We start from the raw sequence: 10896 nt of genomic DNA on the forward strand, positions 1-10896 counted from the left end.
CAGGCGCTTAAAGACAGAAAATTGAATAAAATGTAAACATTTCAGACTGTAACCTTAAAAAGGTTTTGTGTACTAAAACTAAAAATGCTTAATTAAAAGATAGAATAAATAGGCTGTAAAAAATGAAACAATTCTCATAAATGTTATTAGTTTTTTAATTCTTGTTAACGTTTTTCATGACATCCTTGAAATGTATTTGTGAAGAAGCAGAGCATGGTTCATATCAATGTTTATTTCTCCTAAAACCATTAAAATATGCTTCAAGTAAGTTCTCCACAAGGGCTTTTTGCATCATCATCATCATCATCATCATCAATATGAGACAAAAGTAAGAGAGAGACTAATTTGATTACTGTGTGCGAGTTTCCCTACAATGAAAAAAGAACGTCAGACTGATTGCATCTCGTTAGCAGCAGCAGCCATTAATTCAACTAGCCTGTCACAATGCAGTTGTTAGTAGGGAACCTTTTACAAGTATAGAATGTGATATTGATAATAATCATATTAATCTCAACCTCATAACTTTACCTTGAGAAAAAAAAAACTGTTTCCAGATTAAACTAAGGCATCGCTTCAGTGTTTCATATACATAATTTTTTTGCAAACTTAAACTGGAAACAATCAATTTCTCTAAAAAGAAAACACAATTCACGACAAAATATTTGCATACCATTTTCTTAATGGTGGAAAAATAAGATATATTGCATTAAAAACTATGTAAAAATTATGACAGTCAATTTAAAAAAAGACCGGAAACAGCATAACATACCAGATTTGAATAGGCGCTTCACTGCTTACTTAGCAGAAGTTGTTTAGGTATGCCCAAGCAAAGGCAGTGCGCTGCGTACCACATTTTAACGCATACCTGAAAATAACACTAAACCGGTTCTAGTCAGATTTTTTTTCTTTACAATTAAACATATATAAAAAAGTAGATATACAAAATGTACAGTAGTACCAGAACAACACAGGCTTATCTGCTCAAGCATCTACTCCACATGGCTCTTGCTTTGTTGCTCCTAAACATTAAGGCATCAGGTGTATAGAAATAGCCTACTGAACACTGGGATAAGTAAACAAACAATAATACGATATGCCAATATAGCAGTAATGTCTCCCCACCACTAGAGGGTCTCCAGAGACTGCAAAAGCATTATTGATGAATACTTTTTTTTTTATTAAATTTTTTTTTTACTGTCTTTAAACTCTTACTATACAAAATTATTATATATTGGTTATGTTCTTTCTCTTCTATACAGATGTATACAGATACATATAAGGGAAAAAAGGGTTTAGTAGAATCTACAATTAAAAATATATAGAAAAGTATATTGACTATGACTGAAGCATATGCACTTAATCACCTAATTAGTGAGACAGTTGATTGGACACTGGATATGGAGTGATTTCAGCTGTTGAATTGCAAGCTTGAATAAAAGCAATAAAGAAAATTACAGGGAAAAAAAATGCTACGTCTGTCAAAAGAGCAGCGCCTTCGTGCAATCGGCATGTTGGAAGCTCCACTAGGGCAGTGTGCTGTGGCTTGCTGTCTTGGGTGCTCACAGCCAGCAATTTCACACCTGGTGAGACGGTTTAACCAGACACACTCTGTCAATGACAGGCCACAAACTGGGGAGACCAAGAGTCACAACACCTGCCCAAGATCGACAGATCCTTTTGCAGCATCTTCGTGATATCAGTTGTTAATCAGCACAATAAAAAGTCACTGCACCTGCTCTGGTTGTCATTTTTCGATCACATCTAGGGAATTTTATCCAAATATAAGTGATAAGTTTCTTTTGGTGCTCAAATATAAGTGATAAGGTTCTTTTGATGCTCAGTATATGTCTGATTCTGTGATTTATCAATAGGAATATTACATACTTTAAGAAGAATATAAATTTTCTACAATCATCTACAGCAAAAAAATAAATAAATAATTGGAAGCAAAAGTTGGAAAATTGCTCTCAGCACTCACCAGATATTTCAAAGAAATCAAAACGCAATTGCCCATGTTACTATGGAAACTAGATGGCATTTGAAAGCTACATTAGAGAGTTTATTTACACATACCTTTCTATAAAAAAAATTGTGTTCAAGTTCAAACAGTCAAGTTAACATGTCAGAAATAATATTTGTCACAGGCTGTGGCCACTTTATTAGGGATAGTCTGGTAAACTCCACTGGTTTTCAGCACACTGTTTTGGTCTATGCAGCTTGCTCACAACCTACATTAAGTGTATGGATTATTTCACCTATTGGTTTACATCTTTTCTACACTTCTGGTTTTGTTTAAATTAATCAGTAAAAAGCTGAAAGATCAACAAAATAAACATTTAACAGTAAAACAGTGCTATTGTATGGTTGCAACGTTTTATTCCTCTCAGAAAAGGACAAGGATCTATACAATGGATGTTCTGACTACAGGTGACGGATACATATTGAAATATGTAATGTGGAAGCTGTTTCACCTTTAATGAAACTACCATACGGGTATATTTGCAAAAAAATAACTTTTCTATTGCCACATTCTTATTTCTTCCTCAGGTTGTACATGGAATACCATATAGGTCTTCTTGCACACATTTTGCTCTAAGGTAATCTTTTCTACTTTGCATTCATTTTGTATTGTAAGTGCCATCTTTACACAATATTGTCTTTTAATGTTCACCCCATCTGCAAATTAGGGAAAAAATGAATTTTTAATACACATAAACAAAATGTGGCAATAAACAGGTTATGTAGATATACCTTATGGTAGTATAATTTTAGGTGAAACAAGATGCATAGCAAATATTTAATTTTTGTCAACTGTAGGCAAACTTCCCAGCTAATAAATTCTTGTTCCTTGCCTTTTGCTTTATATGGCCCTATCGACTATCAATATAGTACTTTTCATCAACCAAAGCATTATTGAAGAGACTACTTTTAAAACAAATTCATTTTTATCATTACAGCTAATTTAACTAAGTGTTACCCATCACTTCCTAATTGCATGCATTTTAACTGATGTTACTTTGGAAACATCTGTAGTGTCTTCATTTCCAGTGAAGGTCTTGTGACTTGAAAAGCAATACTCTTGTTCTGAGGCTATATTTCCACTGCCCAGTGTGGTTGAGTTTGTTCTTGTCGCGCTCCAAATTGAATAGATTTGTGTTTTCAAGATTCAATTCTGTGCTATAAAAAGATGTGGGCGTGTTTTGTGTGTGGCCAGCTAGCATTGATTTCACACCCAGTCCTGGCTGATGTTGCTTCTTGTTTTTACTCCTGTGAATGTCCTTGTCAATCTGCATGAGCTCTTCTAATATATATTAAACTGGATCTGATTTTAGCATAATATATGCACATATTCTGCTGTGTTTAAATGTGTAAAATTAGACAAACATTTAGCAAGATGTCTTACATGGTGTGACATCTTATTGAAACAGTAATTTATGCATAACTTAGTTCTATACAGTATTAAGTTTAACTTTAGTGCCTGTGTTAGAATTGGGTGCTATACTTTGCATAATTTTTCTTTAAATTACATTTTTAGAATAAAGCAATTAACAATTATTTGCCTTAAATTCAGTGGTTTGAGCTGAAAGAGCAAAATGAAAGGCACTGACAGTCTCAAGTATAAAGAGTGAAAAAGTGTCAGCTCAGTTCAGAACACTGAATACAGTGCTACACAGGTTGTATTTCATTGGTGTTTAAATCAGTTGTGCGGGCTGAGAGTGGCAAACCCTTCACTGCTCTCATGAGTAGGAAAGGATGCAGAATGATTTGTGGACTACAGTGCTGAATTAAATCATGGCTTATATCTTTCAGCCCATACCTAAACAAGAAGATTTTTAGGAAGTGCAAAGTAAACACTGTTGTAATGTACAGCACAGGTACCTGTATTGGCTATCTGTGTACTAATCTGACATTCTAATAATCACATGACTATTGGACAAAGTGGTGGTTTGTTGCTAGATGACAGGGATATAATAGCTTCTTCTCAAGGAAGGACAAGGTATGTACTGCTACCTGGGCCAGAAATATGGCACATACAGTGGCTTTCAAAAGTATTCACCCCCCCCCTTGGACTTTTCCACATTTTATTGTGTTACAACATGGAATCAAAATTGATTTAATTAGAAGTTTTTGCCACTGATCAACACAAAAAAAGTCCATAATGTCAAAGTGAAAAATAAAATCTACAAATTGTTCTAAATTAATTACAAATACAAAACAGAAAATAATTGATTGCATAAGTATTCACCGTCTTGAGTCAATATTTGGTAGAGGCACCTTCGGCAGCATTTACAGCCATGAGTCTATTTGGATAAGTCTCTACCAGCTTTGCACATCTTGACACTGCAAGCTCTGTTTTGGTCTCATCAGACCATAGAATTTTCTTCCACTTGGTCTCAGAGTCTCCCACATGCCTTCTGGTGAACTCTATCCGAGATTTAATGTAAGTTTTTTTTCAACAATGGCTTTCTTTTTGCCACTCTCCCATAAAGGCCAGTTTTGTGAAGCACCCAGGCTATTGTTGCCTTATGCACAGTGTCTCCAAGCTCAGCTGTGGAAGACTGTAACTCCTTTAGAGTTGCCATAGGCCTCTTGGTGGCCTCCCTGACTAGTGCCCTTCTCGCCCGGGTACTCAGTTTTTGAGGACGACCTGTTCTAGACAGATTCACAGTTGTGCCATATTTTCTCCATTTTTTAATAATGGATTTACTGTGCTCTGGGGGATATTCAGTGCCTTGGAAATGTTGTTATATCCTACCACTGATTGGTGCTTTTGAAGAACCTTATTCCGGATTTGCTTTGAATGATCCTTCGACTTCATGATGTAGTTTTTGTTAGGAAATGTACTAACCAACTGTGGGACCTCCCAGAGGCAAGTGTATTTAACCTGAAATCATGTGAAACACCTTCATTGCACACAGGTGGACTCCATTCAACTAATTACGTGACTTCTAAAGACAGTTGGTTGCACCAGAGCTTATTTAGGCGAGTCATAGCAAAAGGGGGTGAATACTTATGCAATCAATTATTTTCTGTTTTATATTTGTAATTAATTTAGAACAATTTGTAGATTTTATTTTTCACTTTGACATTATGGACGTTTTTTGTGTTGATCAGTGGCAAACACTCCTAATTAGATCCATTTTGATTCCATGTTGTAACACAATAAAATGTGCAAAAGTCCAAGGGGGGGGTGAATACTTTTGAGAGCCACCGTACAATGAACAAAATAGCCAAAGCTAGCCAAGGAAAAGAATCCCACAAGTCTCCTAAGGATAATGAAGGACTCTGCTCTTCACCACAACTGAGTCATCAATTACACAATACACCAACTGAACAAGGTGAAGATCAGAAAAGGTCTGATCGAGAAGCTCACAGAAGATATTTCAGAAGGAGGGTGAATAGACACAGCTGGAATCCCTTTAAATTCTAAAGAGGAAACTGATCTGGTCTGCATCTCAGAAGGATACAGAGATGCTGTCAAAAGCAACCTCTACACTTGGGCCTTCCTCTTTATTTCTGGGTTCTTAATATTTAACTCCTTGCTGGTGTAGCCACTAGAGTCACCAGCTTCTGGGTAATATGGACTGCAGGAGATTGAAGTACAAGCCAATCATCTATGGGGATGCAGGAGCAGCTGAAGGAAGAATGGTCTAAGCTAAAGTCTGTACTGGTCAACTGGAAGAGCTGCATCCCTGACATTGTCCAGACAGGAATGGTTATGACTGCGGTTGAGTAATGCTTAAACATTTGTTTACTTTGAAGAGTGAGATGATCCTTTCCTATCCTGTTTTGCAGCACTCTTCTGAGATATGTCTCTCTACCTGTTACCAGCACAGGGCAATCAAGTGGATACAAAGAGTAGTTTGTGATGTAACCAAATCTGAGCTTTTAGTCGGCTTGTTGAAGATGACTTTTTATACAGAAGAGGAGAAAAGCACAATTTCATAATTCTACCAAATTAAAGGAGATGGGGGGGGGTCTGTCGAATCTGAAAGAAATCATGCAAAAGCTCTCTGGCTTCCTGCGGCTAATAACAGTCTAAGGAAAGCAAGGCAGAAAGTACCAGTCATGCAGACCACAAGCAGTTTGATTATAATATGAAGAAATCAAAATCCCATTGACTAAGCTCAAGACAGAATCTTATGAAATGTGTTTTCAAGGTCTCACCACTTGCCGTATTCAAGTAAAAAGGCAAAGACACATTTTAACATAATGATGTTGGGAAGTGCTTTACTTCATTCAGAATTTCCAGTTAATACTGTATTATTTTATTCTAGTTTATTTAACCTTGAAGAGACACATTTGTGATGCATTTTTGTCACATTGTTTAAAAAGCAGAGTAGAAGCCTACATAAGTTGATAAAAATTAACATTGAAGTTAATAAATGAAGGTTAATTTTAAGGACTTGATCAACAAATATTCCTGGTTCCACGGGTGAATAGAATTATCCACAAATTTATTCAGGAGTGTAATACTTACAGATTACTCACAGCTTTTTGGATAAAATATAGGCTGTTAAATGTCAATAGACATAAATGAGCAACTAAGAACAATGTAGATTTATTTCTTATTTTAGTCAGAAACAATTAATCTATATAGTACTTCAGGGTGCAAGGGTGTGTTAGGCTGAGTCTATATGCAGCTGCGGCCTACTATATAAGGCCGTTCAACTTTAAATACTGCCTATTAATATTTACATTCTATTTGCCATTGATCCTAGCATTGGAAATGTTTAAATACACATTAAGTGCCTCTGCACCTAATAAAGGGTGAAGGGACTCTCTTTATGTAAAGCATTTCAAATGGACTGAAATTTCCCCATTAAAGCATTGTTCAAAGTCAATTAAAATCACAGCTCCTGGATGCTTCACAAAAAGTAAATTACAGCGTGCTTGCAGAACAGATTTTTTCTTTTTTTTTTTATTCTCACAAATGGACAAAACAGCTTTTTAAAAGCAAGAACTGTGTAATCTTAACACAATTACAGTACTTCTGTATTTCATAAGCCAATCAATAACACTGGTGAACTTATAACAATTCTTTATGTTAAATATACTAAAATAAAGTTTTTTTCAAGCCGTGCAGAGGACCTTCAAATGTGTTTCTGTAGCAAATTACCTTGTTAATGATTTAAATTAGTCTCCAGAATTTTGAAATTGCCCCTTGTCACACGTTATCCTCATCACAGCATTTGATTATTTTATTAGGTATGTCTTTGAAATATCAAAATGGGGCTGCTGCTTTGATCTGCAGTCTACAATCCAATCTGCAACAGAACATTTCACCAGGGTCAAAGATGTGTGGATCATGTATTATTGCCAGTTAAATTATTTCTGATCACCTCATAAGACAGATGTACATATATATATATATATATATATATATATATATTATATATATATATAGATATATATATAGAAGAGTCTTCTTCTGCAGTACAAGGTTTTAAACCCGCCTCTTGTGTCCTTCACATTGGATGCTCATTAGATACAGTAGGCTTCTTCCAAGTGGGACTTGGGGAGATGGGTTCTGTGATGCTGAAGTCCTAACTGGGGATGACAGTCCCAGCAGAATTCAGTTTGATGTCTTGAAAACGAATGGGGCGGCTTTCAAAAATCTCCAAAGCTGGTGTATTGGCTCTTAAACCTAACCAGACAATTTGTTGATCTGGCATGTGAAACACCACAGTGAAAGAGAATGAGCAGCTCAAGAACTACTCATGGATGTAGGTAAAACATCTTAAGACAAACATAATTCAACACAATTTGAGTAATTGCAATAAGCAGTACTCAGAACGATTGTTTTGTATATTTAATAGAAATGCACAATTTAGACATTGTACTGTACATAGCCTATATATAATATTGACTTGAATACAGACACGTGTTACAACCATTACAACACCTGATAGTAGCTAGTGCCATTATGCATTTGAATAGTACAAGAAAGGGCAAAAATATCTATACCAAGAAAAAGTTGGTCCACACTCTACAGATATACTGTATTCTGAATAATTCTAAAATTATGTACTGGTAATCTTCTCCAGGGTTGAAAAAGTGTATCATGACCTTGGTAAAAATAAATAAATAAATAAATTAAAATTAAAATTCCAGATATACCACATTCAAAAGACATGCAAAAAAGGCTAACCTGCATGGCATAATTTCCTATAGGGTCTTCCACAAGCATCATATTACCTTCTTCAGCCATATGCAACTCATTTTACAATAGAAATATAGTTTCTAAAGACATACTGAATATAAAATAAATAAATAGAGTTAACACTTATTTCAATATAATACAATGCGTTGGTGATGCCGTTCATTAGTAAAGATGTACTATTGGGATACTGCTATATGATTTTTTTCTACACAAAACTAAACAAGAAACAGAGCATATCTGTTAAGAAATTTTGCTTTCTCATTCACAGCTGAAGCTTCTAAAAGAGTAATTGGAATTCTAAATGTAACAGTATTTAAGTCAAGACATCAAGAACTTCTCCCTCAAACGGCACACCCCCTTGTCACAGAGCTTGCATGCCTCTTATTAACAGTTCACAGGAGTGTCTTCAAGGTCCTCTGTTACTTGATCTTGGGCTGCCTGCATTGCTTCCTGCACCAGTGAGCAAGCAGTTTGCATCAACAGGAACTCAGACTGTAAATCTACATTGTTTTCTGAAACACACTCTGGAAAGACACCATTTTCTTCAAGGTGGGTACTCTTTGGAGACAGTAAACAGTGGTCAGCCTTCTCACCTGGTTTCTCAATATCAGTTGGTACTCCAACACTAGAATTAACCAAACAATCTGAGACACTGTTATCTACTTTGTGGAACACAAGTGTGTCATTGACGGCCATTGTTTCGTTCATTAAAGGTTCTTTTGTCTTGTCTCTATTTGATTCAGGGGCATAACCTGTCTCAGGTTCTGCTCCGTTTTCAATTGTTTCCAATCTGCTGCTGCTTATATTTATGTGACTTAAGTCCTTATACTCAGTAACTCTTGTGTTCACCTGAAATATAAGAGATTTGTGAGAATCCACGTCAGGATTAAATGAGGGATCATATTTTGAAAAGTTTGAATCCATGCGATGATTCTCTGGTGACACAGTGTCAGCTTCTTTATTAGGTTTGTCTTCTTCTACAGTGGTTGTTTCTGTTTTTGAAAAACCTGATGATGTCCCAGCTTCCGGTGAACCACAGGAAACCTCTTCATCTGCTTTGCATTCTACAAGCATATTCTGAGCTGCAGCTTGGACCATCTCACTGTCTTCACACATCCCTTCAACAGTATTTTCTGAATGAGCATCGCTTTTTATCCCATTGGTGTTTAGTTCACTTACTTCAACATTCACTGTTAAGAGCTCGGGGGGCAATGCATTGCCACCATCTTCATCACGACTTCCACAGACATCATCTGGACTGTTATGGGTTCCCTCCACATTTCTGTTTGATCGCAGCCCCTTGGTGTCATTTCCAGACTTGTCTAATATAGTCTGCTTTCTCTTATCTTTGCAAGTCTCTTCATGGAAAGAATCAGATGTTTGCTTAGTCTTGTGTTTGAAAAAAGCTGCAAAGGAGTATTTACTCTTGCAGGTTGCTTCTGTCTCTTCATGACCAACGCAATAGTTTAACCGTCCTTTTTTGGACTTCTGCGATTTATTTTGTAGGGACACAAGCTTCTTAAATGAGGTCCACATTCCACTTGGGAATTTTCCTTTCACCTTGGGTAGTTGCTCAATACTGGTACCAGCAGGACTTACCAACTCTGCATGGCTGAAAGTTTTATCAGAGGTTTGCTTGTCATCTTCAATCGATGCTGTTTTTTCCAGTTTACTCCTTTTTCTTAGACAGAGTAGGGAAGGTTTGGTGGAATGTTCCTGTCCACCTCTCGATAGTTTGCTTTTATTTCTCATCTTGACTTCTAAACGCTCATCCCTTTCCAGTTCTGCTTCTTTTGACTGAACTCTGCTGCTCGCTAATGTATGCTCCCCCTCATCGACCCAAGAGCTTCTTTTCACCCTGGTGCCTGTGTCCATTTCTGCATCTATTTGGAGTTTTGAGTTTTCTGAATCTTCCCAGGGCATTTCATCCTTTGCTTGTAACACATGGTGGTTCTCGTGGCTGCCTGTCTGGTTCCCACTGCTGTTCTCCCTCCCTTTGACTCTCTTGTCTTGAGCTTCAGTCCTCTTCTCGAGTTGCCTATTGGCCTTGGCTTTTCCAAGAAGCAGTCTGGGAGGACCAGTAAGCTTCCGTTTGAGACCCACAGTCCCCTTGCTGTGTCCACCAGATTGTGATGATGCAGGGCCTTCCCGCACAGACATGTTTTGAAAGTCCCAAATTGGCTGTGGCTGAAGCCCGCTTCAAAATCTGCTTCTGTTTGATGAGAATGAATGATCAACAAATAAACGTAGCAATTAAAACAACTGGGTCCAACTCCAAGAGAAGCCTTGAACCTTAAAAAAAAAAAAAAAAAGAGAATATATTTTTCAGTAACAAAGAGCATTGTATTATTATTATGATTATTATTAGAACATACACATAGCCAGGGGTATGTGTAACCCAGGAATCTAGGGTTAATCTGTTTGGACAATAAGTATTCAGTTGGCTATGTGCAATACATGAAGCTATCCTGTTCCAGTTGAGGTGTTTAATGTTTAACAAATGTGTTCTTATTTCATTATAGGAGTTAACTCCATGTGCATTGTTTGCTGGCTTTTGATAAAAATAAATAAATCCTCTTTGCTCTTTAATGTCAATGCAATGGCTGTACAAGGGAGACGAAACACTTCAGAGCAATGGCAGCTTCAGGACTATGAGCCAGTGGTAACATTTTCATATTTTGACTTAATAGTATCACAGTGATAGTACTTACACACACACACAGGTAAACCGT

Source organism: Polyodon spathula, chromosome 17 (assembly GCF_017654505.1).
Source record: "Polyodon spathula isolate WHYD16114869_AA chromosome 17, ASM1765450v1, whole genome shotgun sequence".
In the NCBI taxonomy this organism is placed as follows: Eukaryota; Metazoa; Chordata; class Actinopteri; order Acipenseriformes; family Polyodontidae; genus Polyodon; species Polyodon spathula.